General features: G+C 40.1%; 1 protein-coding gene and 1 pseudogene across 2 annotated transcripts in view; one reads left to right on the top strand and one right to left on the bottom strand.

Moving 5' to 3' along the window:
* The window catches only part of PLCD1 (phospholipase C delta 1), a 1599641-nt gene that overhangs the window by 530070 nt on the left and 1046028 nt on the right, over nucleotides 1-23543 (bottom strand). The gene's annotated exons all lie outside the window — the stretch shown is intronic.
* LOC122799025 lies at nucleotides 12570-12692 on the top strand (annotated as a pseudogene).

Genomic DNA, 23543 nt, shown 5'->3' with positions numbered 1-23543 from the left:
TCCACTCAGCAAAATAAATTATAAATAAATGCTTTTCTTTAGTCAGGCAAGGGTTGGAAAAAAGGATACATATATATTTTTGTAGTCACCTCCATGTGTAGAGGTAAACCTTAGCCTCAAGTTGAGACACATCTATTAAAATAGCTTCTGTTGAGAGGTTGCTAACAATCAAAAACAGACATATTAATTTGTGATGAGCACAAGTAAATCGACAAAAACTTTCTGTGTTTATATCAAGTGCCAGACCTTTCACCATAAAATATTAGAGAGACATGTAGTAGCATTCAGCTACTTTGCTTAGAGACTGTACTTTGTTTTCCCTTTGCCACTAGGTTTCACAGTAACGTATTCATTTACAGTTGGTCAGTCGGTGCTTTAATAGTCATTTGAACCATATGCAGTACATAACATGGGGGTCACATTATTATTGAAGGGTTACCTCCCAAACCTCAAATTAATTTGCTTAGATTTAGGTTAATATTAAAACTTCTTTCTGTTAATTCACATTTGTGATGAGATAAGAAGACTAGAGTGACAGACTTCACTCACTACACATCTGCTTTGCAATTTTTTACATCCCGAAAGTGATAGTAAAATTAATTTATACGATCTACTGTATGAACAAACTTTCTCCTTGTGTTTCTGCAGACAAAATTGTTGGACTCAGTTGAATAATTCAGTGTGAGCCATTTTTTTTTGTTACTTGAGATACTCAGTTCAGCTTTAGGAACAGGATTTACCTATTAAGCTAGAATTAACTCAAAGTTAATGTGTTTAGTGGTGAGTTACAAGGCTGTGGCACAAAGAGCTCGTTAGCAAAATCTCTATAACTGGAGATTAAAAAACACATTACTTGCAAAGAAAGACTAAATTAACTGCTAATGTGCATATTTTTGAATAACCAAGTGATCATAGCAAATGGTAGCCTTTTCTGCTGACCTCACCATAACTGCTGCACATGTCTGATGGATCGTGTTACCAACGACACCCTTCAATCTCCCCCACGCAGATGCACACATTGAAACCAACCAACACAGACACACACACACACACACACACACACACACACACACACACACACACACACACACACACACACACACACACACACTCACTCACTCACTCACAGCCACAGCTCTTACCTATTTTGCAATTTAAAACAATTTCCATGATTTTGACTCTTTTTTTCTTCCTTCATAGATAATAAATCATTGCAGTCAATAACAGCAGATATGAAAGTTTAATTTGTCTTCATCCATCCATCCATCCATCCATCCATCCATCCATCCACCCATCACCCTTTTTCCTCATTTTTACACAAAGAATTGGGGTGTCACTTCAAAAGTGACAATCATCTACTTTGAGCTTTGTTCAGAATTCTTGCAACAGGAGGTGGAGAAGTATGCCTTTTAGAAAGTATAAAATATATGTAGAAAAACATATGAAACTCTAATGTCTGTTATTACTGACTGAGTATAATGTGTGTAACATATTAAGGTCATGTCAAAACATCCAGACAAAATTGTGGGAGGACACCAGATGATACCCGGAAGTAATTATTATTGTTCAGTTGATGTATCTGGATGCAAGACCTGGTGCTCTATCGACTTTTTTAGTAGATTAAAGTAATACATTGAGTGACACCGTTTTCTTGTCTAGTGTCAACTCCTGGGTTGTGCAGAAGACTGGACATGGCCTCCTCAAGTCACAGACTGTCACAACTTGTGGATAGAGACAAACATTTGATTCTCACATCCATGCATCCACAACCCATTTTCCCATTTTTACAGCTGGGGTAGGGTGGTACTTCAAGACTGACAATCAACTAGAGCCAAAGTTCACACCACTGGGTGGCTAGCTCTGCTGTTCTTTCATACCATTCACATGCATGGTCACTCAGATCTAGAGCAATTTGGAGTGCTTATTCCACCTAATGTTTGTTTTTGGAAAGTGGTGGAAATTGGAGCACCCACAAAAAACTCACATGAACACAGGGAGGGCATGCACACTCCATAGAGAAGGCACCAGAGCTGAGAATCTAAGTGGACAGTCTCTTCCTATGAGGCAACAATGCTATCCACTGTGCCATTGTTGTGCCCTTCATGTTTTAAGGTATATATTTCATGCTGGGTCTCAGGCAAATCTTTCAACCTCCTAGTGCAAGAAAGCTGGTCAAAGCCAAAATTATGGGGAGAGAAAGGTTCCAAGTTAGAAACAGATATTATGTGTTAATCTTATAAAATTAGAAAAAAAATGTAGAATAACAAATTTTGCGTTTGCATGCATTTTCTGAATGAAATGACATATTTAACTCTCATGTTCACAGTTATTTATTTACTTCAATCAGCAATGATTTGACAGAAAACCAAATATTTTATAAGGAAGAAACGAAAACTATGAGAAAAACGTGGACATAATGCAAAATTCTGAACAGTTTATAGGTTTTGTCACAGGAGATTGGCAAATGTCCTGTTAAGAATTTTGCATTATGATTATGAATTGAAGTGTTTCTTGTAAGGTTTGTTACTTCTGTTTTTTATCTTTCTCTTATATTGCAATTGTTTTTTATTCTTTTGGAGTTTTAAGAGGTCTTGGCTAGGGTCAGCCAGAAAGGTTAGAAAACAATTTCTTTGCAGACAGTGAATAGCATCCAGCTAATTTGTGGGAGAAGCTGAGAAATAGCATTCCTCATTTAACTAGAAATAGTCAGAGACAGCTTTATTTAGTTGAAGTGCTTGTTTGATTTGCTGTTCTCTGCCTGACTATATTTGATCACTGTCTGCATTTGATTTTGAAATGAAATATTTCATTTAAGGTTTCATTACTTCTATTTTTTACCTTTTTCTTATATTGCATTTTGTTTTAAGTTATTGCCTAAGGTCAGTTAGAAAAGTTAGAAAAGACTTCCTTTACAGACAGTGAATAACATCCAGCTAATTAGTGGGAGGAGCTGAGAAATAGCATTCCACATTTAACTAAAAATATTTGGAGGCACCTTTATTTAGCTGTAGTGCTTGTTTGACTTCGGTTCTCTACCTGACTATTGCTGATCTCTGCATTTGATTTTCCCACCTGCCCTCATGCTGTTGTACTCTTAAATTTGGTGGCTTTTGAGTTGCCCGCCCCTACTATAAATCTGATTTTGGACACTAGTCAAAGTTCCATTTCATCAACTCATTCTACTGAGTACTGACAGATCAGTTGGGAAGGCCCACCCAGTTTGTCTCTTAAACTTGAATTATTTTCTGTTCCCTCTCTTCTCACTTAGTTAAGAATGCACTTTATTCAGCTGCTTTTGCTGTATCTGTGCTTCTTCCTGCTTTATTACTTTACTTTGCTTTATGCTGCATGCTCTTAAAGTGTTCAGTTACATTTATTCTGCTGCATTTATTACTGCTTGTTAGTAGCCTAATTAAATTGTAAGTATTATTCTAAGCATCTTAGTTTTAAGTACTTGGGCTTCAAAATAGTTATCTTACATAAGTAAGATGTGCAGTCTACATTATTCTGTCAAGAGAGGTAGCTTACACTCTTCTAAGTTATAAATTGCTGGTTGAAAGCTTATTGTGTCTGTTATTCTAAAGGCGTCTTAGTTCTAGCTTGAGTGCTTGTGCTTCAGGCCAGTTATTTTACATTAAGGTTTGTGGTTTACATACTTGTGTGAGGAGAGGGGAATTTCTGCCCTTCTGAGCTGGGAATTGCTGGTGAAGGCTTATTGTAGCTCTTATTCTAAGTGTATTTGTTCTGATTTAAAGGACAACAACAGTATTCCATTATTAAATGATCAGCTTCTCTGTCCTTCTTCTCCCTATTCATTGTCTTTGCTATGAATAAAAAACAACAAAGCATTTCAAATATTTAAACTGACTGTTTCTCTCCACTAGAACAGTAGCTTACTGTACTGTGGTGGTTTCAATTTCACAAAAAAAATTATTCTGCCTTTGCTGCAGTCTCCAATTCACTGATGTCATCAAGGCCACTGAATACAGATAGTTTTCTGGCCAGTTGCCTCCCCAAACTGACATCACCATGACTGTCCTAAAACCCACCCATGCTGTGATGTCACAGCTCCCTGGTCCTTCCCCTACCCATACAGAAAGGCTAGAACAAGGAAACAGTATATGAGTCAAGTCTCCTGCTGTGAGTTGTCAGTCACAGCAGATAACAGCTGAAACTACCCTTGGCACTTTGACAGCTAGGGAAGTTAGGTGTGAAGGGGGATGGGAGATGAGTAAAAGTAGTACAATTCAGGCTTCATAAAAAATGCAGCTTAGGCATTCTAAAAAGAAGCAGCAGAAAAAAGCACTTTGAAAGTTTGCTCTGTGGCATTTGCACTGCTTGTGTTTTATGAAGTCATTGAATGGCTGTTACCTAAAACTAACTGACTGAAAGACAGCAGTACATGCATGTAAAATCAGTGCAGTGATACGAGCTTTAGGAAGAAAGAGGCCTGCATGATATAACTTTTTACAGATGAGCACTGCATTTTGGGATACCCAGAGGCAGACTAAACAGTCAGAATTACTTCAAGATGCCAGACCCCATGTGGTCAGACTCAGAAATACATTTAAAAATATTTAAAAACTTGTAAATAGTCTTAAAGTGGTGTTAAAATGTAGAAAACATCAAATCATTATGAAATAAACATGTTTTTGAGTCTGTGGGTGCGGTTCTCCTTTAAGCACTTGGGCTCCAAACCAGTTATTTTACATTAGGAAGGTTTGTGGTCTATACTCCTGTGGCATGAGAGGATAGCCTATACCCTTCTAAGCTGGGAATTGCTGGTTGATGGCTTATTGTGTCTGTTATTCTAAAAGTGTCTTAGTTCTGGTTTTATCACTTGGCTCCAAGCCAGTTATTTTATATTAAAAATGTTTGTGGTCTATACTCTTATGGAAGGGTCTATATCACTTCAGTGAAGTGACAGTTCAGTGAACAGCATTTCATCAGAAATGCCATTCATTGAAATCCACTCTTGTGGGGGGTGTTTCCCCACACCCCCGCTAATTACATATACCAATTCTGAGATTGCAGTACAGTGAGTAAAAGGGCAAATTTCCCGATCCTCACTGTACCATGATCTCAGTATGAACAGTTCAATGAATGGCGTGTTTGATGTAACTGAATCAAAAATGCCATTCACTGAACTGAACTGAATTTTCACTGAAGTGATATAGACCCTGTGGGAGTAGAGGGCAGCCTCCATCATTCTGAACTGGAAATTGCGCTTGGGCTTCAGGCTAATTATTTTACATTAAGGTTTGTGGTTTACACAATTGTGTGAGGAGAGGGTAGCTTCTGCCCTTCTGAGCTGGGAATTGCTGGTGAAGGTGTGTTGTGGCTCTTATTCTAGGTGTCTTTGTTCTGATTTAAGAACTTAGGCTCCAAACTAGTTACTTTACATTAGGAAGGTTTATGGTCTACACTCTTGTGGCAAGAAAGGATAATCTACATCCTTCTGAGCCGAGAATTGCTTGCTGAAAGACTATTGTATCTATTATTCTAAAACTATCTTTGTTCTAGTTTAAGCACTTGGGTTCCAAACCAGTTATTTTGCATAACGGAGGTTTATGGACTACACTCTTGTGGGAGGAGAGGGTAGCTTCTACCCTTCTGAGCTAGGATTGCTGGTGATGGCTTATTGTGCCTGTTATTCTAAATGTCTTTGTCCTGGTCCGTGGTCTGTATTCTTGTGGCATTACTGTCTAGACAGATTTCTTTTAACTACTAGAGCATGCAGTTTCCTCATAGCTGAGTGTTGCTCATCAAGTTGCTTGTCTTATTGACTTGTTCAATATTTAAGTTTTCCTCACTCTTCCCTAGTAGATCAGTGGCCATGGATCTGCACTTCCTGACTCTGTCTGTGGCCAGTCTGGTTGAAATAGGTATTCTGAGGCATTATAGCAATTGCCTCATGTATGCTGACAACCCACTTATTCTTAATAAATCAATGGCTCTCACAACCTTCTATAGGGGCACCATTTAAAGTATACTGACTGCTTTACAGTATGGTATGGAAGCTGCTCTGCTTCCAAGCACCAGTCCCTCTAGAGGGTAGTAAAAGTGGCTGAGAGGATTATCAGGATCTCCCTCCCAATCCATAGAAGACCTGCACATGCACAAATGTCTCAGCAGGGCAAGGAAAATAACCAGAGATAACACTCATCCTGCTTATAAGCTGTTCTCACATTTAACATCAGGAAGGTGCTTTCGATGCATACATTGCAAAACTACGAGATTCAGAAACAGCTTCTTTCCACTAGCCAACTGGACATTAAAGCAGTAATCCAAAAATATTGAAAAGTCTCTATAGTGCAATATGTAACAAGGTCTTACCTGCACCCAGACAGCAAAGTCAGCAGTAATCAAACCAAACTGTCTTAATGTGCAATATAAATGTAGACCTTAAATCAATTGCTTAAATGCATTTTTCCAGTGAAAATAAGCTAATAACCTAGTAATGAGTGACAATTTGTTAGATTAGTGCAATAATGCAAGTATTTATTATTGTTGTGTTTGTCATCTGTGTCTATAGAATTGTGTGTATTATTGTCATGTTAAATGTAGTCTATGCACATTCAAGAAATGTAATTTCACTTGGTTCGCACTTGTGTGAATCGAAGTGACAATAAAGTTTACTTTGACTTTAAAAAGTTTATGACCTAATGGAACTTATACGTTCATAGGATTATAGATTAGTACTAGGCTAACTACCAATATGGGCCATTTTAAGCCCAGCCAATTACCCCAAGTGAGACTCAAACCCTGCACCTTGTGTCTGCAAGGTAAATACCTTAACCATTATCTATATGCTTATGTACATTATACATGTACAACTCATAATAAACAGGGTGTTGTACCATATCCTTGCAACATATTGCTCCCCCTCCATGTCCCAGAAACACATACTACCTATCTCAATATACTAGAGTCCCTCATCATTCAACCTAACATGATATTCATGGGGGATCTCAATTACCCCTTGATAGACTGGGAATCCTACACCACTTCTAATGCAGAAGCCCAGTGATTCCAAAACTTTATTAATACTAACATCCTGGAACAGTTGGGTCATTCTCCTACCAGTGGTACAAACATCCTTGACCTTGTACCTGGAAGCCAATGTTCCTCACCCAGTGTAATATCTTTGTGCATCAGATCTGACCATAAGGCAGTATTACTTGAAACAAAAAATAAATCTGGGGATCCAGCGAAACCAAAAACCTTTAGGGACTATTCCAAGGCTAACATCTCTCTACTAAGTAAAAGCTTGGCTAAATTCCAAGCACCCCAAACCATTGAATACCATAGAATACACTGAGCTATTTACAAAATCTGTGCACAGCTATATTGATAGCTGTATACAGTGATCTCTGCCCACTCATATTAAGAATATGACACACTCAAAAGATAAGCCACCTTGGTGGGCTCACAATATCAATCAGTTATACAACAAAATAAATAAAATCTTGGCCAAGTGTAGAGGGAACAAAGCTATCCATACTAAAAGCCCCCTGACCAATCTAAACAGGCAGCTAAGATGGTTAGTTAAAAATTCAAAGGCTAAATTTGAAGAAAAAAATAGCTTCTCAGGCAAAGGACAACTACAAAGCTTTCTACAGCTATGTCCATAACCTCAGAGGAAATACACAACAATGTAAAGAACAATTTCCTCACCACTGTGGCCACATGGTGGTCTAAGATAGGGCTAATGTCTATGTGCGTACTCTGATCACTGACCACTGGGTCAACTCTTAAGAGTGTATTATCAACACAGTATTTGAATCACTTTTCAACTGGAAACTTCAGTCAGGTTTTGTGCCCAAGGAATGGAAGCTGGCTACAGTCATTCCCCTGCAAACAGGAGGTCCAACCACTGTTCTGGGTAACTACAGGAACATAAGTCTTATCAGCCTCATATGTAAGGCCGTGGAAAGAATCATCATAGACGTCATAAATGAGGACATAGGCAACGTGCAAACACTGAACCCATCACAGTTCGGTTTTGCTAAAGGAAGATCATGCCTAATAAATCTGGTGGACTTTTTTGAGAGGGTCACCAAAACATTGGATGAAGGTAAGACTGTGCAAACAGATTACCTCAACTTGGCCAAGGTTTTTGATATAATACCCCACTCAGGCACTATAGACAAGCTCACCAATTAAGATATAAATCCTTTTATCACTCTCTGAATAGCCAGCTGGCTGAATGATAGGACCCAGGAGGTCAAAATGTGCGAGGCTGCCTCCACCAAGATGTCAGTCACTAGCAGAGTCCCCAGGGGTCAGTACTGGTCCCACTCCTTTTTGGCATATATTTCTCTAAAATGGAAGCAAATGCTGAAGGTTTAATGCTGAATAAGTTTGCAGATGATTGCAAGCTGGGGATTGTCATCAACTCTCTTGCAGACACTACCATTCTTCAGGAAGGTCTATGTCTGACTAACAAATGGTGCCAAAGCTATGGTCTTAAACTCAAACCTAAGAAATGTATAATTGTACCCTTTGGGAAGTCAACCATCCATTCTAAATACCATATTGATAATACACTCCTAACAGCTGACCCAGTGGCCAGGGATCTGGGAACGCATGTAGACAGTAACCTTATCTTAAACCACCACGTGGAGACAGTGGTGAGGAAATCATTTTCTGTTGTGCAACTTATAAGTAAGGGCATGGCATCTAGGTCCAAAGAGGTCATTATCCCACTGTAGTACACCCTTATCAGACCAGTCATAGAGTACAAAGTTCCCTTTGGTATGTACAGTGACCTCAAAGGTTCCTAACAAAATGAATACAAGGCATAACAAAACTGCCTTATGCAGAGCAACTTAAAGCCCTTTCCCTCTACTCAATATCCTATACATTGCTGAGAAGTGATATATGCCTGGCTTACAAGGAATCCGTAAACTCCACACTTATGAGTCTCCTACATATTCTAAGTCAAAAAGTACCAGAAATACAAGGTCTAGGGACCTGAATTTTGTCTGCAACTCAAACAGAACATGCTGGAGAGACAAATATATGTCCCAGAGACTGGTCCTCCTATGGAACAGACTTCCCATCCATTTTAAGCGGAGTTCATCTATTTCCCAGTGAAAGCACAACCTAGAAAAATGGATGGAGAATAGGAAATTTACATCAGGCTTGGAACCTGTGCCTCTTATGGACAGAGGTAGCTTATAAATGCTGGCCCTCAATGTCCTATTTGGATGCAGCACATCATTATTCTTTTGGGAAAACTTGGCTAGGCATAGAAAGGCATCCCAGGTCATCAGCCTAATAACATTCTATGGCGCTATGAATCTATGATCAGTCCTTGTCCATCAATAGCACTAAAGCCTTAAAGGAAATGATGCTTGGAGTTAACTTGTGCAGCAGATGATACTAACATCACTTTTGTTATTTATAGGTTCATAGGTTCACAGGTAGGTACTAGGCTATCTGCCTGAAGGCATTTATAAGCCTAGCCAGAATGTGTTGGCTTTCACCACCCCCTTAGATTAGTTCCCTGTGTCTCTGTCCAGCAGAGCCAATGAAGTGATTCCCAAGGTAAACTTTCTGTTTCCCATCCACTCGTCAAGATTTCTTTTGAAGAGTGTTAGCGAGGAGCTCTGCCAGATGTAAATTGGGATCTTGTTCCAAAGCATGGGAAGTCTCTAGGACAGGAATCTATCCCTCCAGCACGTCCTATTTATTGTTGTGGTGAGGTTTAGATCCTTAGAGCATGTGGCTCGCAGGGATAAGGTTTTCTTTAGGTGGAGCATGTCCATCAATTCTGGGTTGGACATGACCTTGTATGTCAGGCAGAGATCACCTCTGAGTAGGCGGTATGCAACTGAGTACAGCTGTAATTTCTTCAGTCGAGCTGCATAGGGCATCAGTTTGAGGCCAGTGATCCTTTTGGTGAGGTACTTCTGTGGTCTTTCCAGCTGTTGCAGGTGTCTTGTAAGGTACATCCCAAATGGGGCATTGTATTCTATGATGGGTCTGATGAGTGATGAGTAGAGGGGTGCAATGATCTCTTTTGATCTGGATGCAAACCCTTTTGTGATTAGGTGGGCCATGTAGAAGGATTTTCTAACCACTTTGGCAATGTGATTATCAAAGTTGAGATTACTATCTACTTGGGTCCCCAGATCCCTTATTACGTCTTCCATATTTAGGGGACTACCACCTATGTGGTAGTTTGTGGGTACTTTGTTTTTTCCAAAGAGGATGACTATGCACTTTCTGGCATTTAGCTTGAGGCCATGATTTTGACACCAGGTATCCGTCTCAGTGAGACCCTTTTGGAGGATGTCTGTGTCAGCCGGAGAGTCAATTATAGCCCCTAGTTTTTAGTCGTCTGCGAACTTGGTCAGCTTTAGTCCTCCTGTACTTGCCTGTACCTCTGAGAAGTATATGTTGAACAGGAGGGGTCCTAGGACTGAGCCCTGGGGAACTCCACTTCTAACCAATTTAGAGTCGGACCTAGCTCCTGCAACTCTCACCATGTGGGTTCTGTCCATGAGCCAGTTCGCAACCCATCTTGTGACATAGGGGTTTATGTTCAGGCTGGTGAGCATGTCTATAATACCAGAATGGGGAATGGTGTCGAAGGCCTTTGAAGGTCTAGGTAGGTTGTGTGTACCACCTTTACCTCATCTATAGACTTGGTAACTGTCTCAAAGAAGTCCACCAGGTTCAGGAGGCATGATCTGCCCTTAACAAAGCCGAACTGGGTAGGGTCCAGTGTTTGGAGGTTCCCAATGTCTTTGTTAATGAGATCCATGATGATGCACTCCATAGCCTTGCAGACCAAGCTAGTCAGGCTTATAGGGCGATAGTTCCTGGGGTCTGTTGTGGCTCCACCTTTGTGGAGTGGAATAACCGCTGCTGTGCACCACTCTATGGGTACGTAGCCTGTGGAGAGGCTGAGTTTCAACAGTGTCCGTTTGGTCCCATTGATGCTGTGTTTTTGGCTTTGGAGAGGACTGTTTTAACCTGAGTGTCTGTGATTTCAGGGACTCTACATTCTTCTGGTATGATTATGGGCCCTCTTGGGGGTGAGGGGGGGTGAAGTTTGCGCTGAACCTGTCTGCCAGGATGTTGGCAATACTGGTCGGTTCAGTGTATTTTGTGCCATTCTGCACTAACTCCGAGCAGATCTGAGCATTGCCACTTATATTCTTGACATAGCTAAAGAATGCGTTGTGGTTATCTTTGGAGTCGTTGGCAATTTTTCTTTTGAAGCTCGCCTTGGATGATTTTATGAGGGATCATAGTTTCGTGCTGATACTGATCAGGGATGTCTTCCCTTCTTAGGATTTTACTCTTTTCTGTACTAGTTTCCTCCTTGTATTGTATAGCTTGTTTATGGCAGGAGTCCACCAGACTGGTTTCCTTTTCTTGGAGGAGTGAGTCTTGGTTTTGCTTGGGATGGCATGATCCATGCATTCTTGTAGGTGCCCGTAGAATGTATTAGTAAAGATTTTTGCAGCTTGGACAGCATTATCCTTCAGCATGGGGACTTTGAAACTTTCCACCTCGGTCTTAAGTAACGTGAAGTTTGCCTTTGAAAAGTTTTTCACGGTGGTTTTCTTGTCCGGGGGTGGGGGCAGAATGTGGATATCCAAAGTGATTTGTTTATGGTCAGATCTAACCAGCAAGGGGTTGACCTCTGGTGTGGAACACCGGTCGCAAATGTTGGTGATGACCAGGTCCAATATGTTGCCACCTCTGGTGGGAGTGTTGACCAGTTGAACCAAGGCGTTTGAGTTTATAAATTCTTGGAAATGTTGGGCAAGGGAGTTAGTACTTTAGTTCTCCCAATTAATGTTTGGATAATTGAAATCACCCAATTTTAGGGTGTTTGGTTGGACCTTTATGTTTCCCAGTGTTTCCAGGAACGTGGAATGGGGGTTCTGGGACATGATGGGTGATCTGTAGCAAGCTACAATTTGAATTGCAGTTTTGCCCATTGTTAGTTGCACGTGGATGATCTCTGAAGCATCGTGCTGTTCCACTAACCTGGAGGTGTGGGTATCCTTGATGAATATGGATACGCCCCCACCTTTTGTATTTCGGTTTGGGTTCTGTGGCCGAAATGTATGGTATGAGTTGTAGCCTGGTAGTGCTAGGGTGCTCTCTGGAGCCTTAAACCAGGTTTCTGTTACTGCACATATATCGATTTTCTCCATACTGAGGAGTGCCTCGAGTGCATGCATTTTGTGGTTTACACTTCTGGCATTGAGTAACACTACCCTCAGTTTTTTGTTACTTGTGCTATTTACGGCGGTAATGTAAGAATTCATCAAAACTACACTTGGTGCAGAAACCTAAGTCTGAAATGTAAACTGAAATTCATGTGGATGTTAGCATGAAGTAATATGGGAACTTATTCAGACTGGCAAAAGAATAATTTAGATTAAACTTTAATGTATATTTATATATTTTCATGTAGGTTCTCAGTGAGTATTATAAAATACTACAGCATGTTTAATGTTTGTTACTAGGAATGCTTTCTCACCATCATGTTAAAAGCATTTGACAGAATTGCAGCAGTTATTAGCAGACTAATCTTGTTATCATCACAGAGGTTAATCCTTGCCTGTTTCTAAATTGGGAGAAATGGAACGTGATGATTTGGGTTAATGAGATAGTTATGTTGTTTATACAGTGCAGCAACCTCTACACTAACCTTATCTGATTCATATTGGTAGGTCTTTTTCTGTTATTAAAAAATAGACTTTTTTTTATTTTATCAGGTGTTAGTTTGTGTTACTTTTCCATAATTATTTTGTGCATGTTTGTACTGAATTTAAATGTACCAATCCGTATTTGTTCATAGGTTCATAGGTAGGTACTAGGCTATTAGCCCTAGGCCCTATATAAGCCTAGCCAAAAAGGTACCCTGGCTTTCACCACCCAAGAAAATTATTTTCCTGTGCCCCTGTCGAGCAGAGCCACAGAAGTGATCCCTGGGGTGAATTTCATATTTCCCATCCAATCATCAAGATTTTTCTTGAAGAGTGCTAATGAAGAGCTCTGCTTGACATAGATAGGTAGTCTGTTCCAGAGTATGGGAAGTCTCTGGGACAAGAATCTATCCCACCAGCATGTTCTGTTTATTGTGGTGACAAGGTTTAGGTCCCTAGAGCGTGTAGCTCGGAGGGATTGGGATTTCTTTAAGTGGAGCATGTCCAACAGCTCTGGGTTTGACATAGCTTTGTATGTTATGTGATGAAGTGAGCCATGTAGAAGGATTTCCTGACCACTGTTGCGATGTGATTATCAAAGTAGAGATTACTGTACACCTGTGTCCCAAGGTCTCTTATCACACTTTCGGCGTTAAGTAGACTACCACTTATGTGGTAGTTCATAGGTACAGAGCTTTTACCAAAGGGGATGACAATACACATTTTGGCATTGAGCTTCAGACCATGGCTTTGACACCAGGCATTTGTCTCAGTGAGGCCCTTTTGAAGTATGTCCACATCACTAGGAGTTTTGATTATGGCTCCTAGTTTGCAGTCATCTGCAAATTTTGTTAGCCAAAGACCTTCTGTGTTAGCCTGTACTTCAGAGAAGTAGATACCAAACAGGAGAGGACCCAGGACTGAACCCTGTGGTACTCCACTTGTCACTGGTCTGAAGTCAGATTTGGAGTCTGCTACTTTCACAGTGTGGGTTCTGTCTGTGAGCCAGTTGGCAACCCATCTTGTGACATAGGGATTTATACCTAGCTTAGTGAGCTTATCTATAATTCCACAGTGGGGGATGGTGTTGAAAGCCTTGGCGAGATCTAGATAATCTGTGTGAACCACCTTACCCTCGTCTATGGCTACGGTGATTGCTTCAAAGAAGTCAATCAGGTTTAGGAGACATGATCTGCCTTTTACAAACCTGAACTGGGTAGGGTCCAGAGTTTGGAGATTACCAATGTCTTTGTTTATGAGTTCCATGATGATACATTCCATTGCCTTGCAAACCAGTCTCGTCAGGCTAATGGGGCGGTAGATCCCGGGGTCCGTCATGGCTCCCCCTTTGTGGAGTGGGATAACCATTGCGGTGCGCCATTCAGTGGGCACAAAGCCTGAGGTGAGGCTATGATTGAACATGGTACTTAGGTAGGGTGCCAGTTCATTCTGTAGTCCATGTAGAATGCAGCCTGGGATATTGTCAGGTCCCATAGATGCTGTGTTCTTGGCTTTGGAGAGTGTGTTTTTCACCTGTGCAGCCGTGATTACAAGAACTTTGCAATCTTCCGGTATAGAGATGGGCCCTCTAGGGGTGAGAGGGGGGTAAAGTTAGCACTGAACCTATCTGCTAGGATATCAGTTGGTTCTGTATATTTCGTGCCATTGTGCTGTAACTCAGAGCAGATCTGAGTGTTGCCATTGAAATTCTTAACATAGCCATAGAATGCTTTGTGGTTGTCTTTAGAGTCAGTGGCAATTTTGTTTTCGTAACTAGCTTTGGAGGATTTTATAAGGGATCTCAGCATCTTACTGAGGTTGACCAGGGAGTTCCTCCAGTCATGGGATTTTACTCTTATTTGCAACAGTTTCTTTCTTCTGTTGTAGAGTTTGTTTATGGCAGAGGACCACCAGATTGGCTTCCTTTTTTTGGAGGATAGCATCTTGGTTCTATTAGGGATAGCATGATCCATGCACTCGTGTAAGTGCTTTTAAAGTGCATTTGTGTAGGATTCAGCAGTCGTACCTCTATTGTCCATCTGCATGGGTGTCATGAAGTTTGCCACTTCTGTCTTAAGAAGTGTAAAGTTGGCTTTGGAGAAGTTTTTTACGGTGGTTTCCCTAATTGAGGGTGGGGGCGGGATGTGGATGTCTTGGGTGATTAGCTTGTGGTCGGATCTGACCAAAGGGAAACTGACCTCTGGTTTGGAACACCAGTTGTCCGTGTTGGTAGTGACCAGGTCTAGGATATTGCTGCCCCTGGTGGGGGTGTGAATACGTTAATCCAAGGCATTGGAATTTATGAATTCCAGAAAACGTTGAGCAAAAGAGTTGGTACTTGAGTAGTTTTCCCAGTTAATGGTGGGGTAGTTGAAATCGCCCATTATTAGGGTGTTGGGTTGTACCCTAATACTTTCCAATGTATCAAGATATGAGGAGTGGGAATCCCAGGGCATGGTGGGGGGGGGGGGTCTGTACCAAGCTACAATTTGGATTGCAGTCTTGCCTAGAGTTAGTTGCACTTGGATAATCTCGGATGCATTATGCTGTGCAACTAGCCTGGAGGTGTGGATATCCTTAATGAATATGGACACGCCTCCACCTTTAGTGCTTCATTCCAGGTTAGGTGGCTGAAAGGTGTGGTATGAATTATAGCCTGGTAATGCAGGGGTGCTTTCTGGAGCTTTCAACCAGGTCTCTGTCACTGCACAGATGTCGATGTTCTCCATTTTAAGGAGTGCCTCGAGTGAGTCCATTTTGAGGTTTAGACTTCTAGCATGGAGTAGCATTACCCTCAGATTTTGCTTGCTTGTACCTGTTATGGTGGTAAATTTGTCATTTGAACCTGGCATAAAAAAGGCACTATATGGGTGGCAAGAGCCTTTGCCAGTATACGGAATCCAAAGGGCGACAGGTGCAGGCCATCTCTGGCAAAGCATCGTGGTCTGTCAATCATGTCGTCCCAGGCAGACAAATACTGGATCCCCTTAGAATGACGCCAGAAGCTTAGCCAATTGTTGAAGTCAATCATCTTGTCCTTGTACTGTGGTAACATTCTGGGTGATGGCAGGATGCTACTCAGGGCTAGGGTCATACCTGCCTGGGCTACAAGATCGGAGAGCTCCTCCATGTCTCTTTTCATGTAGTCCAGGAAGGTACATCTCAGGTCATTCACACCAACATGGACAATGACAGTGTTATATTTGTACTTGTTGTGGAGTGACCCAAGTGCATGCATTATGTGGCAGATCCTGGCACCTGACAGGCAGCTGACAGTAACTTTCTTCTTGTTTAGCCTGGTGATTGGAACATCAGTGTGCCTGACTATAGAGTCACCTATGACTAGAATGTTGGGTACGTTGTTATGCCTTATGGGCTGTGGTTGAGTGGCACACTGAGTTTGTGGGCTATCTGTCATTTGGGTTGTGTTGGGGGGTGGAGTTTTCTTGCATTTCTGCTTTGGAGGTCCCTGATGCTTGGGCAGGTTTTTATTGAGAGCCTCCGCTAATGTAGGTGTGTGTTTTTTGTTTCTATGTGTGTGTTTTGGTGGTGTAGGTTTTGAGGGACTATGTGAGGAGTGTGGTGTGGTGCAAATGTTTACCTTCTCCTCTTGACTGTCTAGTCCAGTCTTGGGTAAAGAGAGCTTTGCTTCCAGTTTGGCTATATAAGTGCATCTCTCACAGGTTGTAGTGTTGGATGGTAGGAGGAAAGGGTTGTCTGTGTACATGAGGCAATTGCTGCATTGCCCCAAGATGCCCAGATTCATCAGGTAGACAGGAGAAATCACCGGGAGCTGACCCTTAGACATGCCTGGATAGGTGCTTATTTATTAAGTACTAAAAACTGCTTTCCACTAGACAAGTGAGGAAAGTTGAGTGCTGTAGTAATTTGCAGCTTATTTAGTGCTTACAATGAGTTCTAAACAATTGCTGAGTTCAAAGAAACAGATTTGAGTGCTGAAACTAGAAAACTGGCTAGTTCTAAGAAACAAAATTAAGGTAGAAAGCTTCCCTCCAACACAGAAAGGCTTGGGGGCTCAGAAGCCTACAAACAGTCTAGACCACTTATAGGAAAGGCAGGAAACAAGTTTAATTTTTTTTTCTTTCCCAGATGCTCTCTTTGTACATAGTAGGAGTGCCTGAAATCAGAATATGATCTCACTGCACTCAGTTGAGTGAGCAAATGAGATGGGCCCAGAAGGAGTATCCAAACACAAATTTACAAGAGGGGCGGGCAATTTCAAAGTCGCCAAGATTAACACCAAAACAAAACCAGGGAGGGTGGATGGGGAACTAACTGAAAAAACAGAGTCAAAACTTCCAGTTCAGTTGATATTCAATGCAACACAAATCCATTAAAATGCTGTATTATTTGAAAAAAGTGCAGATAAAAGGTACTTAAATTCTCTTATATGTCCAGTTGAATACAGCTAGATCTTATACGTCCAGTTGAATACAGCTAGATCTTAGCCAGCCAAAGCTCAAATTTGTTCTACAAAAGATTTATTCTCTGATTTCATTATTTATTACAGTGCTGCAACACTTTTAAAAATTGTTACATTAACAGAAGTAGATATGATTTCAGTATGCATTATCCTGATGTAATGCTTTTAAAAACTGTTATATTAACAGAATTGTATTTTTAGAGCCAGTGTATCTTACCAAGACATATACACTCCACAAAATGAATTGTAAATAAATGCTTTTCTTTAATCAGGAAAGGGATGGGAAACAATGCATATGCATTTTTGTACTCATCTCCATATGGAATGTAATTCAGACATAAGACTTGTAGAGTGACACCCCAGAATTCATGAAGCTTGGCGCAAGGACGACATTAGCCTTGCGCTGTCCATGTGGCGTAGAGATGGTGCAGCAGCACCACATGCATATCAATGATGGCGCACTGCTGCAACGTCCACGTGCATAGGAAACATGCGTGAGTGCAGGGGGCATGTCTAAGCGCTGCACGGAGGCGTGAACATGTAGGCTGCAAACGAGCAACCTAAAATGCTGACTATTACAGCCTGTCTCTAATAATAATCACTCCTGTCAGTGTCCGTGGATACTGAAATGTATGTAAAGCATACAAGACAGTTTTGTGAACACCAAAATAAAAAGTAAACACAAAGGCACGTAGCTGAATATTGAGTCCCCGTCCCTCGAACAAATGACGTTTAAAACCCCGTGCCCGTATTCCATTGTAGTGTTGATTGTTATACCAAGTGGAAGCGAAACACAGTGTGTTTGCGTGCTGCTGCCCTTTGCTAAGCCTAGCCCAATGGTTAGGGTTACCACCTGTCCCATTTTTTGAGGGACAGTCCCTCTCTAGGCAGTAGTGTCCTTACCAAAAATATTAAAAATGTTAAATGTCCTGCAATTGTAAGACATAATTATGTCCCATATTTTATGTAATAGTTCCATAAAATAGTTATTTCTGTATGTAAAATACCTAAATGTTACAAGAAACAGAATAAGCAACTAAACTGCTACAACAATAAGCTTTCATTTAGGCATAAAACTAAAGTACTATCCTTTGTACTGACCGTGGGTATGTGTCAGCCTGTAAAATCTGATGTGTATCCCGAAAATGTCCCACATTGGTCATTTGAATAGGTGGCAACCCTACCAGTGGTCAGAGCATTTGCTCAATATCTGCCCATTCGCGGTCCAAGTCATCCTTGTCTGGACGGCCCAAAGATGAACGGGTATTACCTGGGTCTACCTACCATGTCATGAAAGATAAGTATTTGCGTGTACCTATGTGCGTGAAGTACAGCATGTGGAAGATCAAAAAAGCTAGGGCCGTTCTCAAAACCATATTGGTACCAGAGATATGTAGTGTACGCAATGTGTTCAGTTGTCTGTGCCATGGGCCATCAACCAGAGAAGGGATGGATGGTGTGTGTGGAATATGGGGGTGGGGGGGTCACAAGTAATGTAATAATTTGCCAAGGGGAGACTGGGTCGGATGCACAATAGTTGAACTGGAGGTGTACGAGGGAGCAGTGGGTGAATCAGAAAGGAAACCAAGAAACAAACATTCACATCCACAATACAACCTGACAGGCCATACTGCAGAACACAATCCCACAGACATATGAACATTAAAATGTGCGATACACATGTACAGAAACGTTACCGGCTCACACCCACATAATGGTCTGGCCTGAACTGAGCCATCCAACCCCAACACACCTGGATACATAACTGAATACCCATCATCCCCTCCACAGCACACCACCCCCTTCCTGAACGTCCACCAAAACTACCCATACTCAGACTGCTAGCTTGGCGCAGCCATATCTGCACATAGTGACCCCTACTCATATCTAGTAGGCAGTCTCACCCTAGGCAGTTTCAGAATTGCAAATATGTATCCCTTGCATGTATAACCCTCACTCATTTTCATAAAGCCAAAAGAATGAAACTCATTGGTCCCTTATGGGATAAGTATCTGTTCTAAAGATTTGACTTTGTGGCATGACACGATGTCCAGTCCCGTAGACATCTGGACACAAGTTGTATGAGTAGTAGTTGTCCACAACCCTGCTCAGCCTCCAGCCGGTCCTGCAGAACCTATGAACCGGGATTAAACACCTGACCATGATGCACGTCTCCCCACGTGCATTATCGGGAATATATACCTTTCACATGTTCACATGAAGCATTCCCATAGCCATCTTCCAAATAGTACATGTCCACAAACTGTATAACCCGTCCAAGTTCCTTGTCGTAATGATGCACACAACCCCTGTATACAAACAGTACAGGTACCTCCCATATGCGGTCGTTCATATACATGACCATGTATAACTCCAGATATTTAGACATATATCTATAAATGTACATACTTATATTTGCATAGCTACACATCACACATACATATGAATAATAACATGTACTATACATATGTACACCACCTGACTGTCACATTTGTTGCCAGTACTGTGGAATGGCTGTAGTAAAGTCATATATCCTAACTGCCATCCATAGAGAATGTATCACGGATGGTTTAGTGGTAAAACCAGTGACTATGGTGTTCCTTTTCCCGGGTCCAAGCCATGCAAGGGCTAATTTATATGATGGCCACAATAATGGCATTCGGATATAGGGTGATTAAGGCGTTTTAAAGCAAATGTAAGCAAGCATGTATGCGTGACGGTAAGTGGCGGTCATTCAACAGTATGGGAAATGTAAATAAGCATGTAGGTGTATATGCATGTGTATGTACAGACAGATATATATATATATATATATATATATATATATATATATATATATATATATATATAAAGAATGAACATGGTCACAGTATAGCAGTCATAATGAATGTGAAGGGAAACAGCAGCAGAACCCCCCCATAATATTTAGTGCTGTCTATCAAGATGCCCAGAGGTGAACAAACCTCCTGCATCTCCAACGACAGGTAGGATACTAAAAGTGGAAATAACTATGTCCCCATGCTAAGTCTGACTTTCAAACAGGTACAGGGCAGTCCCAGTCAACAGTAGGATGAGCCAAAAACCAGAAGACTAATTGAACACTCTGACCATTATATGAACGTATGGGCCAGGACTATAAGCTTGGGACGTTTGAATATACTTGGAGTGAGCCAACATACAGGACGTGTCTAGAGCAGTAGAGAATGGTGCATGTGTAGTAGTGTGGTTTTCCCAACAGGAAAATGGATGCCTACTGTGTTAGTGAAGTTTAGAGGCATATGTTCGGGTAACTATGAACCATGGGTATACATATAAATGAAGCAGAACACCAACAGTGTACTGGTTAGAGCATCTGACTATCGAGCAGACGTTGCCGGTTCGACTGCAGCACACACCAAATCCGTATGCAAGCATATCTTGCTAATTTTATGCTGTATAATGATATAATACCATTGAAATGTGAACTGGGGTGACGTATCACAGTAAGAATGCAGAAGATTTTTGCGTGACATGAATCGGCAGTTAAATGAAAAACCAAAGCTGAAAAGTGTTGTACTCACCCTTTGTCCAACGGCCCTTGTTCTACCCAGCAACACAAAAAACCGTGTCAGCCAGGCCCGATGCCAGGACCCTACATATCACAATCAATGTGATTTACCGCTAAGCCACGGCAGTTATACCTACCTTTGATGTTATCACAAACATAGCAGACAGCACACTCATTCAACCGTATGATCAAAGTAATTAAATCATATAGATGTGTATGCATGCATACGTACATATATATATATATATATATATATATATATATATATATACATACATATATATATATATACATACATATATATATATAGATAGGTTCATAGATTAGTACTAAGCTAACTGCTCTTGAAAGCCATTTTAAGCCTAGCCAATTATCCCTTGTGAGACTCAAACCCTGCACCTTGTGTTTGTAAGGCAAACACCTTAACCATTATGCCATCTTTGGGCAGTTGTGTCCTGCAAAAATATTGTAAAATGGCAGATGTCCTGAGATCTAATGACAAAATTATTTCCTATATTTATGTAATAGTTGCATAAAACAGTTATTCTGTATCAGAAACAACTAAATGTTATAAGAAACAGAATAAGTAACTAAACTGCTACAAGAATAAGCTGTCATTTAGGCAAAAAAGTGAGGTTCTGTCCTTTGTACTGGCTGTGGGTATGTTTCGGCCTGCAAAATCTGACATTTGTACCAAAAATGTCCTGCTTTGCGCATTTGAAAAGGTGGCAACACACACACACATAGATATATATATATATATATATATATATATATATATATATATATATATATATATATATATATCTATAAACGAACATGGGAACAAGAAAGCATTCATAATGAATGCGAAGGAACACAACAGCAGAACACCAGTATTATCTAGTGCTGACATATCAAACTGGCCAGAGGTGGCCAAAAATCCCTGCATCTCTAACCACAGGTAGGATGCTAGCAGTGGGAGTACCCATGTCCATGTGCTAAATCTGACTTTCAAACGGGTACAGGGCAGTCCCGGTCCCCAGTCGGACAAGCCTAAACCTGGATGAACACCCTGACAATGAAATGCACGTATGTGCCAGGACTATAGGCATTGGAGTTCTGAATATACTTTCAGTGAGTCAACATGTGGCATGGGTCCAGAGCAGTAGGGAATGGCGCATGTGTAGTAGTGTGGTTTTCCCAACAGGAAAATGGATGCCTGCTGTGTTAGTGAAGTGTTGAGGCATGTGGTTGGGTAACTATGAACCTTGGGTATACATATAAATGAAGCAGAACATCAATAGTGTAGTGGTTAGAGCATCTGCCTAACGAACAGGCATTCACGGTTCAAGTTTGACTATAGCACATATCATTTTCCTTGTGGAATGAATGTTGTTCTGCTATAAAGTCGACATTAAAACATGAGAAAATTGAATGTGAGTATCGCATGGGACTATTAACCAGATCCCTTCAATCAAAGTGGTACTGTCATAATGAATAAGGCACAAGTAAGCACAAATAAGCGGCAGTAAACATATGTAACACACAGTAAGCATATGCGGGTGCGCTTGTGTGGGTGTAAGCAGTGCCCAGCATAGGAAATGTATATATGTATGTACAGATGTAATATATATATATATATATATATATATATATATATATATATATATATATATATACACAAATATGTATATATATATATATATATATATATATATATATATATATATATATATTTATTTATTTATTTATTTATTTTATTTTACATTTGTTGACCGGGATAGTCTGACTGGATGCATGTCCATTTTCAGCGGAGGCCCGGGGAGAAAAGCTCCAAGGGTAAGAAGATATGGCATTACATAATACCAGCATTACATATTACAAACAGACTATTTATAGTGATTACAGAAGTAAGCAAGTTAAACAAGTTCTACAGGTTAGAGTTAATTCCAAGCATAAGTCAGGAATAAATTAAATTACACAGTAAGCTGGTTAACAAATTTTTACACATTCTAGAGATAGTTATCCAGGTTTGATACATTGACATAGCCAGTTAAGTGTAAAAATGGACGTCAAGCGAAAAGCCACCAAACTGGAGAAATTAGAATTTATTTAAACACTGAAATATATTAAAACAATGAAAAAGGTTCTCTATAATCCACAAGTAATCCACAAGTAAGCGCTTTCGTTTAATATGTATTAAACTTCCTCAGACAACGTACCAAATGACATCACTTCCTTTTATACTGAGCCTCATTCATAAAAAAGGAAACACATGACTCTACTAAATCTTAAGCATCCCTCTACATTTACAATTAAAATAAAAATAAAAAACAAATCTAATCTAAACAACGGCCAAAAAGCATCAATACACATAATTTCATACATTACATGTTATGAGCATAAAAAAAGTCTAGCAATTGCATATGCGTATATGCCTATTACAATATTAATATATATGTGCTTAATAAAATAGTATACTAAAGAGTTTTATACTATTATGTTTTGTCAATACATGAATATGTTTTTTTATAACAAATGTATTAAAATATGTTTTATAAAAAAGTACAAAATGTTATATAAACTTCCCTAAATAAATATATTTGACAGCTAATGAATTTTTGCATTCAATCTATATATAATATAGCAATAAAAATATATATTGCTATATATAATAAATTATATATTATATCAGCTTCATAATGGACTTATATATTAATAAATATTAAAAAACATGAATAAAATTGATGTTTAAAATTAATTATAAAAATAATCTACCTATAAATATTAAAAATGAATATAAATAAATTATTACCATATCTCAGTCTATTATTTTATTTATATTTAATGCCATTAGTTTTAAAATAGGAGCTACTGAACTACGTTCATT

The sequence above is a fragment of the Protopterus annectens genome, chromosome 3.part1, assembly GCF_019279795.1.
Source record: "Protopterus annectens isolate FY-2018-M chromosome 3.part1, PAN1.0, whole genome shotgun sequence".
NCBI classification, from domain to species: domain Eukaryota; kingdom Metazoa; phylum Chordata; order Ceratodontiformes; family Protopteridae; genus Protopterus; species Protopterus annectens.
Note: the sequence above shows the minus strand (reverse complement) of the source record. Positions and strands in the feature narration are given on the sequence as shown.